The sequence below is a fragment of the Passer montanus genome, unplaced genomic scaffold (genome assembly GCF_014805655.1).
Source record: "Passer montanus isolate IOZ18808 unplaced genomic scaffold, ASM1480565v1 scaffold202, whole genome shotgun sequence".
Classification (NCBI taxonomy): domain Eukaryota; kingdom Metazoa; phylum Chordata; class Aves; order Passeriformes; family Passeridae; genus Passer; species Passer montanus.
In genome coordinates, this window is record NW_024366615.1 from 506,403 (window position 1) to 520,202 (window position 13,800).

At 40.2% G+C, this 13,800-nt stretch overlaps 1 protein-coding gene across 1 annotated transcript in view; it reads left to right on the forward strand.

The window, feature by feature from the left end:
- Positions 1-13,217: 13,217 nt before the first annotated feature.
- PPARG (peroxisome proliferator activated receptor gamma) overlaps positions 13,218-13,800 on the forward strand; it is a 54,136-nt gene continuing 53,553 nt past the window's right edge. The window contains exon 1 of the mRNA XM_039708471.1: positions 13,218-13,336. The gene's annotated coding sequence lies outside the window, so the exon portion shown is untranslated. The remainder of the gene's footprint in view (positions 13,337-13,800) is intronic.

Here is a 13,800-nt window from a genome sequence, read left to right on the forward strand (position 1 = left end):
ATGTAGAAGCCCATTTAAACTGCTAATTAATTCAGAAAAAAAAATCACCTGTTTTTACTAACTATTGTATTTGTGGGGTGCCTCAATGAAGGAAGGAATGATGAATCTGACTCCAGGTTCTTAGAAGGTTAATATAATATAATATAATATAATATAATATAATATAATATAATATAATATAATATAATATAATATAATATAATATAATATAATATAATATAATATAATATAATATAATGTAATATAATGTAATATAATATAATGTTATGTTATGTTATGTTATGTTATATTATATTTATTATTCAATATTATATTTAAAAATACTAAACTAGACTATACTAAAGAATACAGAAAGGATACTTACTGACTGCTAAAAAGATAATAATGAAAACTCCTGAGTCTCTCCAGAGTCCCGACACAGCTTGGCACTGATTAACCATTAAAACACTTACACCAGAAACTAATAAAAAAATTACCGGTAAATAAACAATCTCCAAACACATTTCACATAAGCAAAACAGAAGAGAAGCAAATGAAATAATAATTGTTTTCTTTTTTCTCTGAAATTTCTCAACTTCCCAGGAGAAAAATCCTAAGCAACGAAATTTTTTCCAGAGAATGTGAATTCCACAGCCAACATTTCATCACTTCCCGTGTCACTGGTACTTGGATTCTTCGGTGGTGTTGAAACCAAACCCAAAGAAGCTGCTTGCCATGTCTGCAAGGCCATTCTGGCACAAAGCAGAGCCCTGCACCGATCAAAATCCTCCTGACCATGTGAAAGTTTCTGTGCAGAAATGCCAGGGCCTTTCCTCAGTTTAACACTCACCAGGAGCCACCAACAATGGAATATTTGGGACAGTTATCAGGGAGAGCAGAGCAAAGAGGGGTCAGGGAGAAGATGCCCACAAGGAGGACAAGTTGAGGGTCATTTTCAGACACAAATGAATCCTTGAGCAAAACAAGTGTGCACAGAGCAGCTTTGAGAACCTCACACCTCTGTGGAATCTGCCTCTCCCACCTCACGAATTTGTCACCTTCCAGCACCTTCCTCGCCCTCGGGAAGGGATCATGTGCTGGAATCCAAGAAAAAGCTGGCTCACAGTTCCCATCCCCAAAGGCATTTTTCTTCTGTACAAAAGAAGTGGTTTGGGTTTTAGCAGGAATGGATTTTTCTGTCTGCACACCAGATTTCATCTAGGCAGTTTGAGTTGCACAGGAGTCTGAAAGGGCTGTTCAGACTTGGGAAAGCAGAGCTGCACAAAACAACATTTCCATTTGTTATTTTCAGTTCAGGAGTGTCTGTTTTCCTTGGTGGGCTGCAGATCATCCACCAAAAGAGAGAGCTGGGGCAAAGAACCCCCTCAGAGCCTGCTCACACTTCTAAGAAAAGGGGCAAAGGTCTAAATTCTGCTCATCTTTCTGTCAGAAATGAGCTGGAGCCTTGATTCCTGCAGTCCTTGACACACAAATCACCCCATGAATATAAATTATTGCATGGCAGTGACAGCAGACATGTGTCAGCATGTGTGGCATTGGGGGACAATTACTGATACCACAAAGATATTTTAAAAGTTGACAGAAAATACAGAAGGGCTCTGCTGACAGAAAACTTTTGTAGCATTCAAAATCCAGCTTTATCCTTCAGCTCTGTCCTTTAAGGAAATCCCAGAAAAGGTCAAATCACCTTGCTGGTTTAAGGAGCTAAAAAAAAAAAAACAATAAAAAACAATAATTTATGGAAATGTCTTTATTTTCTTATATTCCAGGAATAACTAAAGCCACTTGGCAAAAGGAATTCCCCAAATTCTGCTTTAAGCAGAAAACATTCTGGAAACTTTGGCTATGGCAATGCTTTAAAAATTACCCCCAGCCTAATTAACATCTGCTTCAGGAGTTGAAGTTATTGCAGGGTCATTTATCTACTCCAAGCATCTTGTACACAATTGAGCAGATTTTTAATGTTTAACATTTCTGCCCATAAACCACCAATGAGAGCCACTCACCTAAGGCTGCATGTAATGGGTAATTCAGGGCTGTGTTCCTCGTCAACATTTCTCACTAATTCCAGCTTTTCTACTCACAGGAGAGCTAACAACACCCACGACAGAAATGCAGTGCTTTTTAGAAAGCTCAAAGATTTAGAAATTTTAGCACTGGAAGGTAAACAACAACAATAAAATTAAAAATTAAATATTAAAAACCAAACTGGATATCCAATAACTGAGAAAACTCTTTCTGCAAAAGGCCTGATGTGAGTGGTCTCAGGTGCAGTGGGATTATTAGGAAATAAATCTGGAAATATGTTTGGGAAAGGTCCTCTCCAAAATGCAGCTTTCCCCACTTGCAGCCTGGCTTTTCTGAGACGTGGTTGGTCAGAAGGTGACAACCAAATCTCCTGCTACCCTCCCTTTTTAGGGGAATTATTCCTCTACCAGGGGAATTCCATTCCCACTGCTAGACTGGCCAGTTGCTTGGCAGGAGAAATGGAATTTTGGGGCACAAGGCACAGGATGCACCACTCAGGCAGGGAATAAATTCCAGATTTTATGATGCATTTCCCTCAGCTCAGGCAAACTGCAGCACATCCATGGTGTCTCCAGGGCTCAGAAGCCCAGGTCCTACTAAGGGTGATTTCAAATTTAAGAGATCTGAAGTCAACCCTTCTTCAATTAACTTTGGCTTTTCCTAATGTTCTTGTTATGCAAATCAAGCTAAACCCTTTTTGATCATTATTCTGCCTCTTACTTCAGTTTTGGTATGATGTTTGGGATTTCTGTTGTTATTGCTGTGCCCCACATAATGAGCACAATTTTCTAGAGTAAGGAAGTATTTCTTCTACCTGGTTTGTGCAGAAACAAAGAGCAAAAAGAGGATTTTTAAAAATCTTGGGTGCTGCTGATGTTCCTGCAGCCGAAACCCAAGAGGTAAAAGGTGAGCAAACCAAAGATCCCCAAAACAATTTTGTAGTCCTGTCTCACTTAAAAGGGATTTTAAGCCTGGCTTAGGTCCAGGGCAGCTCTCTACCTTTGAGTCACACATTTGAATTTGAAATGAGTGCTGGGGAAGTTTTATAATTTATTTAAGTGGCCATTCAGAAGAGCTCCAGCACCAGCTCAATGGCTGTTATTTCAGCTCAAGGAGAACAGATAATTGGCTTCTGGAAAAGCAGAGCTGTGGGAAAGTGGGAAGGAAAAGTGTAGCTGGAAGCCAACAACACTCCAGAAAAAAACATCTATAAAACAGGGCTTAGACATGTGAGGGAATAATTATCAAATATTGTCTTATAAATAACTTGGCCAGGTATTGGAGAAACACAAAGTATTTAGATAATCATTTTTAAAAGATGGAAAGATAATACAGAGAGAAAGAGGTGAATTTAACAAGTGGATTTGCTGCCATACCCACAGATCTTAGAGCAGCTTGTGCTCATTCCTACTCTCACCTGGCTACTAGAAATCATTATTTATTTTCTCAATTTAAGTGGTTTCAGAGTATTAGAGGACTGAATAAATCTCTCTGGGAAATAAGTTTTAATGCTGTCTAGTTGGAAAAAAAAAAACCTCAGATAATTTTATAGAAACTGTTTCTCAAAAATACAAACATAAATTTAAAGTTTGAGACCCTTTAAAATCCTGAGCTGGTAAATGGATTAGACCATCAGAGATCACATCACAAAAGTTAAAAACAGGAATATTACAAAATAAAAACAGCTGAGGTAAAAAATCAATGGAGCTGAAAATTCCAACAACATTTTAAAAATCAGTTAAATTAAAAATGAATAAATGAATATGAATATGAATGAATGTGAATACAGTTTTATGAATAGAACTCCAGACAAAACCAGCCTGGAGCTGCATGATGAGTAAACAGGAAACTGGAACCAGAGAAGGCAGAATGGAAGGAGGCTGCTGCCACAGGTGAGAGCAGTGACCCCAAGTTTTTCTTTCTCCTAAGCTAAGATTAACAGGTTTAATAACTCAGTTCCAAGGAACAGGCTGAATTCTTAAAACCAATTACTTTTTTCCCCAGTTTCTAGTAATTTTCTGGACTTATATCTACAGACAAAGGCAATTTTGTTATCTCTTTTGTTCTCCTGATCTCAATGGAAGTTAAAATCCTGCAGTACTCCTGCTCTGCATTACTGCATGGGACATTAAATCTGAAATTCTGCTTTTCCCTTCTTGGGCATTTATTGTTATGCTTTTTATATTCCATTATGAGTCCTTGTTATTTTATCCTGCCTGCCACAATGTCCCTGAAGAGCAAAGCTGCCCAAGTCCCAGTACACAAAAAGCCATCTTCCCCCAAAAATCTTTCCTGCTGCAACTTCCCTCTGCTCTCAGTAGTGACCCATCTATTTCTAGGAGCGAAAGTGAGAACTGCTCACAGTGAGCTGAAACTTCTGTGCTCTGGCTGGAATGAAAAGCTGTGCATTATTTTCCACTCATATTTAATGAGATGTTTTGCTCTCTGAAAGCAGATGTAAATTATTCTTGAAAAAACCCCAAAATAATGGAAAAGCAGCTGTTACAAAAAAAAAAGTGACTTCAATTGCGACCTAACTGGAATTGTCACACTCTAAGGAGAGGGGAAGCAGGTGTAAATTATTTTTGGAAAAAAACCCAAAATTATGGAAAAGCAGCTGTTACCAAAAAAAGTGACTTCAATTGCGACCTAACTGGAATTGTCACACTCTAAGGAGAGGGGTTATGATAATTGTGATTTCTGATACACTTTATTATCTGTCTTTTATCCTTAAAAAAAGCTTTTTACAAGTGGATAGTTTGTTACTAAGCATATTTGAGCAGGAAAATAAATAAAATTTTATCCTTTTAAACAATTAGCTTTTCAGTGATATATGACAGAAGCTGAGTTACCTAAAAAGTCCATTTGGAGAAAAAAATTCAGCAAAGGCCAAACCACACAACACAAAAAGGTTTTTACAAGTGGACAGTTTGTTACTAAGCATATTTGAGCAGGAAAATAAATAAAATAAATAAATCAAAGGCACAATAAATTATAATATAGCATGAGAATTTCCCAATAGAATCCAATTTTCTGTCCTACCATTCTACCCCTATTTTTGCACTTTGTGTCCACAGGTTTGGCTTCAGGTTCAGCTGCTGGAGCACAGAACTGTGCACAGAACAATGACCAGACCCAAATCTCCAAAACTGTCAAATAAAAGCAGGGAAGCTGATATTAAATTTACTGTAGTTCACTGAAACTGCAGTGGGTTGCCAGGTTCTACTCCATGGTGTACTGAACTGCTACATTTTATTATTTATTGCTTTATATAAAACTCAAAGGCCAGAAACAAGCACAACGTCCTCTGTAAATTCCCAGAATTGCATTGTTTTGCTCACACAGCTACAGGGGAAGAAAATACTCTTAATGAGGTTCACAGAGAGAAAACTTCTGTAGAAAAAAATGAGTTTGATGACATCTGTTCCACGTCCCATGCAAGGGATGCTTCTATATTAACTTATGCAAATAAAACGAAACATTCTGTAGTATGCAAATGAGCTATTAATAAAAAATTACCATACCTCACATGTGCATGAAAGACTTTTTGAAGAGTTTTTCAGCTCTCCTCTGCTAATACTGAGGACTCAGAGCCACAGAGAGCAATTACAAGTTCTATTACAATAAAAATACCTCAGATTTCATTCTGAAAAACACAACAAAATGTTATTTGCATTATCAGCTCATTATAATCTGAGGGAATAAAAAATCCCAGCAATGTGGAAATATTTTTAATTGGGGTTTGAAGCATATTAAAGCCATCAACCAACACTACCCTCTACTCTAGACCTGCCTTTATTTAATCAATTGCATCTTGTAACAAAGAAATTTTCAGCAGGGAGTATTTATATCCTAAATTAGAAATACCAGGTTTCTGGCTGCTTTGTGTGTTGTTCCTGACCCAGTGTTATTTTTCCTCCATTTCTGATCCAACCAGCTATTTAAATTCACCAGGATGTTTGCACATGCTTCCTAATTCACTTTATATGTTAGCTAGCACTTTTTTTTCATTTTTAAAATTTTTTTTGGCACTCAACCCTTGACATGAAAAGGCAAATTCTATAGAGCTCAGGTTGAGTCAGCAGAAGGGCTCCTGCTATAGAATGGCAAAAAAACATCCACAGAAATGGTCAGATATCCTGAGAGAGCAAAACATGACAAACCCAGGAGCTTCTCCAGTGATGATGAAGGGTTTCAGGCACACAGTGGGCAGAAGTCCTAAAACACTTGAAAAATATTTAACTGAACAATAATGGAGCAGTGCCAAATACTAAAAGTTACCAAAGATAATTTTAATTGTTGTAGATATAATAGTGTTCAATGACAGCTGTTTTGGAACAAAAAGGTTATTTCCTGAAAATTATTGTAATATTTTTCTCCCCAAAATAGCCCCTGATTCACTGCTCAAGTTACCTGGCATCCTCTAATGCTCAGCACAGCCTAACAACCAGTTATTAACTTTATTTTTTAGGAGTCTTCAGATCTTAAATGAAAATAATGACTTATTTGAAAGACTACCAAGAGTCAGTTGAGAAAGGGAGCAGACAAAGCAGGAGAACAATTTGCATGGCTGGAACGTTGCTGCCTTTAATGTAACACCTATTTCAAGCTGCTTTGCCTGGCCATATTTTGTTTTCTTGTACTTGTGCAAAACATAATCCAAGTAAGGATTAAAGTCACTGTTTCTCTGCCCAGCAGAATTCCCTGCACGTTTTTATGATGAAGGGTTAATCACGGAGTAAGGAGATATTTATTACACTTTAAAAAATCTCATCTGAGGCCTTTGGGTTCAGCATCTGTGTGCATTTACACAAAACAACCCTGGGAAATAGGATGCCCTAACAGGACCAATATTGGGGTAATTTTTCACTGAGTTCTGTCTGGATCTCACACTCCTGCCTGGATAAAGTCAGAAGGCAGAGTGTGGTGTGTATTTTGTCAGGTCACAACACCTGAGGGTAAAGAAGCCTCTGCAGCACAATTTGTGAGCTGGAAGAAAAGGATTCTCACAATTTATTGTGAACTTCTCAGATCCTTTGAACTTTTTTATTGTGATCATTTCAGAAAAATGACATTGTTTTAGAATGTTCAGTGTTATAATGATGTATATTAATTGCAAAGACAATCAAGAAACTGCTCTATTCAGTCTTTGGTCATTTATTAAAAGCCATGCAACCATTCACTGTAAAGACTAAATGGAATCATTTCAGCAGACATCATTAAATCTATAGGATAACCTGAATGTCATCTACTTCTCTTTCAGTCTTTGTCACCTATATCCACCCTAAATAATTCCAAAACGTGTTTAAGCATTTAAGTCAATAAACCTGATTCGCAGGGCATTTGAAAGAGACCCTGATTTCCTTGGTTATAACCTCTTTGCAGTAGAAATGAAAATTGTGGTGATGGGAATGTGAGATCCATGACAGGAACGCTGAGAACTGCTCCTCGGGACGAGGAGATGCTCCCCGTTCCAGGACTTCCCTGGGATTTAGGAGCTGCAGTGAGAACTGCTGCTCCACAGCATCATCAGCATTTAATGGGCAGGCAGCATTTCCTACGTCCATCTGAGCACCCTGGAGATTTGGGGAAAATATGTAAAAAGCAGGGGTTTTAAAAATAGTGTTTCAAATTAACTCCATCACAACAATGTATAAAAACTATAAAGCGGGACAAAGGTTATAGGAAATGGAAGTACCAAGAGATCCTCAAGCAGTCCTCCAAAAGAAACAATGGGAGGGGAGGCATTAATTATTTTTTCATAATTATGAGGGAGTGAGTACCTTTCTCATACTCTTACAAGGAAATCACAATCCTCCTCGTGAACAAATGTTTAATTGCAATCTGGAGGCAAAGTTCTCCAGATATTTTGAGTTAAAGTTTGCACTTCAGAATTTTTTGTCTTTACTGGAATCATTGACTTGCTGTCTAAGACAGCAAATTATCCAAAGGAGTTACTTTAGGAATACAGCTTTATAACTATATATAATCCTCTAATATTGGGAATATAGCTTTATAACTAGGTATATTCCTATAAATTTGGGAATATAGCTTTATAACTAGATATATTCCTATAAATTTAGGAATATAGTTTTATAACTAGATATATTCCTATAAATTTGGGCATATAGCTTTATAACTAGATATATTCCTATAAATTTGGGAAAATAGTTTTATAACCAAATATATTCCTATAATTTTAGGAATATAGATGTGATCTGCTGATAGAATTATACACAGATTATGAGCAATTGCTGTCTCTACAAAACAATTGTATGGACAGCAATGACTTGTCTCACAGTGCTTTAGCAATGCAATATTATTTCTATTTTGTGTATGAGTAAAATGAGCAGTCCTCCAAAAGAAACAATGGAGGGGGATTAATTACTTTTCACAATTATGAGGGACTGAGTACCTTTCTCATATTCTTACAAGGAAAACACAATCCTCTTCATGAACAAATGTTTAATGTTTTCATGAACAAGCAACGTTCTCAAGACATTTTAAGTTAAAATTTGGGGGGTTTTTTGAGGTTTTAGTCTTTACTGGAATCACTGAATTGCTGTATAAAACAAATTATCCAAAAGGAGTTACTTTAGGAATATGGCTGTGATCTGCTGACACAAGTTTCTTTTATGAGCATAAAACAATGGTACAGACAGCAGTGACTTGTCTCGCAGTGCTTTAGCAATGCAATATTATTTCTTTTTTATAAATGAGTGAAATGAGACAGAGCTCAGTGGCTCCAGTGACCCACAGGAAGTCAGTGACACAACCAGGAATAGAAGCAAGACCTCTCAGCAGCTCAGTCCCATGCTTTAACCACAACCCAGACACCTCCTTCCCATCTCAGATTAGCACAACCCTGAGCCTTGGTTGCATCAGCTCCTCACTTCAGATGTCTAAGCATGTATAATTGTAGAAATCTGGATTTCTGAAGTTAAGTTACCATCATAAATCTGTCTCAGCTCAATCACCCAAGAAATTCAGATAAACTGGTTTTAAATGAGGCTCAAAACGACCTTTTGGTTGCTTTAAAAGGATTCCTTCAGAAATGAATTTCGGATGGATTAACACATCAGTTGGTGCTTGAGCTCCTTATTCCTATATTTTCTTTTGCCTGCCAGCTGTCTGTGATGTGCAATTTGGGCTAATTTAATCAGAATGGGACTGGAACAGCAATATCATATCCCACTACAGAAGAGCCAGACAGTCCTAGAGAGGAAGTTATTCCCTCCCAGATGAAATCAGAGAAGTTAAGAGTTGGGGGGAGACTGAAGGTCAGGAAAAAACCCATTACAATTTAGAGGTAGGCAGGTTGGTGTGATCTTGGCTTTAGTGAAGGGTTTGGATTTTGCTCTCTTTTATCCAAGCCTCGAAGTTCAGGCAAAGGAGGCTCATTTTTAAGGGGTTCTTGTTTTGACCCGCTCTGCAGTTATCTGTGGAAAATCTGCACCGTGCCTGCTTCTACTATCCCTCCTGCTGGAACCCAGGAGAAATTCACCCAGCACACTCCTCTGCTCAAGGAATGCAGTTTATGCCCCAGCTTTTGCCATATATCTGTGTAAAATGCCACTGATAGCAGCTGAAACTCTGAACTCCCTTCAAGTGAAGAGTGTGCAAGCTGCAGATAGGAGCATGCTGTGATATTATGACTTACTTTTTAAAAACATGCCTTCCCAGACCAAAAACTGCCAGTTAAGACAGAATGAGATATGCTGAGGCAAATAAGATATGCTTTTTCTCAATAAAAGGACACCAGATATATGAATTAAAATATTGCATTACCCAAGAGAAGGAACACGGGGTAACTTTTAAAAAGGCAGCAATACAGGACATTTTTAACTTATTTAAACTCCATTCCTTTAAAGCAATGCAATTTCCACAATTAGGATTTGCTGCTGAGGTTGTCAGACTTCTGGCTGCACTCTCAGAGCAGGAGATTGCCCTCTAGATGTTAAAAGTTTGGCTACTTCTCCATTCCATCCCACAGCACCAGGATGGGACACTCTGCGTGAGGGGTGATTTTAAACTTGAGCAATGCACCCAGAGACTGAGCACACACCCAGGGGAAACATAAAAAGTCAGTAAAATGTGGAATTTGTGTCTTTGCAGAGATGGGAAAGGGTAGAAATCCTTGCAAGGTTGCCAGCCAATTGTAAAAATCACAGCATCACCTCCAATAAATTAGTTTTTCTAACCATAAATGCCTACCTGGAATTCCTCAGGAACTGTTGCACAGAAATTCCTTCACCAAGATGGAAAAGAGAAATGAAACCACTCAGGGGAGGTTATTTTGTCATTGCTAACACCCTGATCCATCTGGAGATTCCACAAAGTCCTCATTTCAGGTTCTCATCTCAGTGGGAACTATTTTTGCCATATGATGCAATTTAATCTACTTCAAATTTTCTGAATAATCGACATACATAATGTACAGTCAGTCAGTAATAACTGCAAGCAGAAATAATTTTTTTTTTCGGATGCAATAAATGCTTCAAAAAGACCCACCACAAAAAACGGGCTGATTAAAGTTCGTTTAAAATGCAATTCTTTCACATGAAAAGAATTAACTAATGCTTTTATACCCAATAAGAAAAAGAGAGTATAATTGATCTTGTGTGAAGGCAAATTATCTTCTAATTTTAAAACCAGAACTGATGCTGAGAGAGTCTTTTCTGCTTGTCTTTGAACTTAGGGGAGAACTGCCCATGGCTCAGCAAGGCCTGAGCCTGACATTTCATTCTTGTTTCATAACTCTTGGAGCTCCCAGCCAAACTTAGGAATCCTCTCAGATAAGCAGGGGAGAAAGTCTGGATCATCAAAAACTGCACAGTCAAACAATGCAAACAAAAACTTACGAGAAACTGATAAATGTCTTTATTATGACCATTCCATTACTGCATAAAGCAACTTGATTACAGAATAGATAATACATTTGTAGCCTGTTTTATTTTTTTACTAATACAGAAATTATTGTCTTTTTTTCTGAAAAATCTCACTCTTTGTTAAGGGGAAAAAAAACCCAAACAAAAACCAAAAGACATTAATTCAAATTATAAATAAAGCATACTTTTAATTAGCAGAGAAAATGTATGGGCTCTTCATCTCTTCATTCTTCAAATTAAGATTAGCTGTCCAAAAGAAACATTTAATAAAATATCAAATCCTACCTAAAAATCCGTGTTAAGCAGGAAATCAGATTAAGTAATCTTTTCCTTTCCTGTCTCAATCTGTTAAAATGCATTTTACAAAATCTGAGAAATTTTTACATAAGTTATCATTCTGTTTTTGCTTTATATTTAACGATTTCTGTTCAAAAGGTGAACTCACTGAAGAAAATAATGCTTAGAACAGAAATAGAGTGACAGTGTATTTGGAATATTCCTGTGAAAGCTGTGTTTGGCTGATTTCTCCGGACTGACAGAGATATCTGTCTCACCCGTGCAATTTAATTAAAATCCAAACTGTGCTTTGTATTTCTGCCTTTATTAAAAGCCTGGGCTCAAAGCAGGACTGCCCAGTCCCCACTGGATGTTATCAATACCTGCCAATTTTTGGAATGCTTCCAGTTGCAGGGAGTTTGAAAGAGTTTGCAGGTCAAAACCTTGATTTTGGGGAGGGATGCCCTTTTTTTCAGACACTTAAACTACATGGGGAATTCTCCAGCAGCAGAGCAGCAGCTCTGCTCTCACCAGGGATAAATCAGAACTCTGTGAGGGTCCAGCTCAGATCCTTCTCCTTTTAATTTTCTATTGAAACTCCACCTCAGCTATTGCTGTAAAGTGGTAGAAATATTAATAACCGAGGTATTTAAAAGCTCTTTGTTAAGATTGTTTTACCCACATTTGCCTCTTTGTTCATCCATGGTAATTCTGAGGGTTTGTTTTACTTGTTTTCAGGAGCTGGCTTCTAATTCTGAGCCAGGGTATTACTGGAATAGGTTATTACTGCAGTATGTTAAAATAATTTCTAAAATACCCAACCCAAACAATAAAAAAGAACCACTTAAAAAAATATTTCCACATTTCCAAGGCTAAAAAAATTCAGATGAAAGGGAAAAAGCAGGAATTGAAAAAAAAGAAAAATCCTTGATCTGTCAAGGCAGAGGTAACACCTCAAGCCTATACAAATAGACAGATAATTCTCATAAAAATTAACACAAGGCTTCAAGCCTCTGCAGACAGAGAGATTGTTCTCATAAACAAAAGGCTGGAGGCAAAGTTAGTATCTGTAGGTAGTCCAGGTATTTTGACGTGTTCAACCCTAATCTATAAATTGCCTTCAGTATACAAATAATAAAGCAAATGTGGGCTCTCTTTCAAAACGCTGATGACTAAGAGCCATAATGAGGCAAATTTGGGATCCTCTCAACCTTCCAGTGATGTCCAAGGGATCAGGAGTTTTTCAAGATAAACTGTTGTATCCCGGGGCACCTCGAGTTCCAGGATGACTCTCTAAAGCCTGTTGATCTTATGCCTTTTTTTCCACATCTGACTTCTTTTTCAAAGCCTCAGAGGCTGAGATAGAGGAGGTGACAGGCTTGTTGGGGCTTGCTGCCTCTGGAGAGGTACCGAGCACAGCCTATACCGCTCGGCTCTGCATTCCTGGCAGGGGGGGAGAACGCCCCGAGATAATCTCAAACGAAAAAAAAAAAAGTGAAAAAGAATTTGCTTTACCTCCGTTACTGCTAAGAACCTTGTCAGAAAAGCCTTTACTCCTGTCACAGCAGGACACAGCCTGACGTGAGGCGACCCAGCCAAAGCACCCAGCGCAGAGCGGAGCTGCCTGCCGAATGGCACGGCAAAAGAGAAAGCAGCCGGCAGGCGGAAAAAGTGAATTTTCAGTTACGGGAGATTACAGGGAGCAGAGATCAAACTCCAGCTGCGCTGCGGGGCCGCGCTCTGCCCTCGGCCACACGCGGCTGACTCCGCTCCGCTCCGCGGCCCGGCCCGGCCCGGCCGCACGGACGGCCCGAGGGGACAGCGGGGCAGGAGCCGCGCCTCCTCCTCCTCCTCGTCCTCCTCACTGCCCGCTGCCTCGCCCGTCCCGCTCTTCCTCGCCATCCCTGTGGCCGCCCCCGGTCCCCATCCCCATCCCTGCTGCCAGCCCCGCTGCCGTCCCCGGCCCGGCCCCGCTCGCTGCCAGCCCCGCTCGCCGTGGGCCGGCGGAGGCGGCGCCGGGGGGAGGCGGGCCCTGCCCGGGAGGCCGGGCCGAGCGGGGGAGTTTATCCCGCTGGAAGGGAACGGCTGCTCCCGCTGAGAACTGACAGCGCCGGCTCCGTGCGGCTGCGGGGACCGTCCCCGAGGTGAGGGGCGGCGGGGGCAGCGCGGCGCTGAGGGGCCGCGGGGCTGAGGGGCCGCGGGCTGTGCGGGCAGGGCTGCGGGGCTGCGGGGGCTCCCGGTGCGGTGCCGGGCTCCGGCCGGGGCAGCCCGGGCGCTGTGTCCATGGTGCTGCAGCGGGGCCGGCACCGCCGGCAGCGGGGGATGCTCGGCGCCGCAGGGGCGATGTCCCGCCCCGCTGGGGTGGAGGAGGTGATGGGGAGCACGGATGGAAGGATGGATGGATGCGCTGCGCGCCGTCCATCCCTGCCGCCCGTGGGGGAAGCACCGCCAGGGCAGCGCTGGGCTCACCTGGCTGCTCTCGTAATGAATGAACTGCTCTTTTTTTTTTTTTTTTTCCCCTTCAATTTCCCAATCGCAGAAAGTCGGGGAGCCTCTCACAGCCTGCAACAACTGAGATGCTATGTTGAAATATATTGTGTCTTGATGG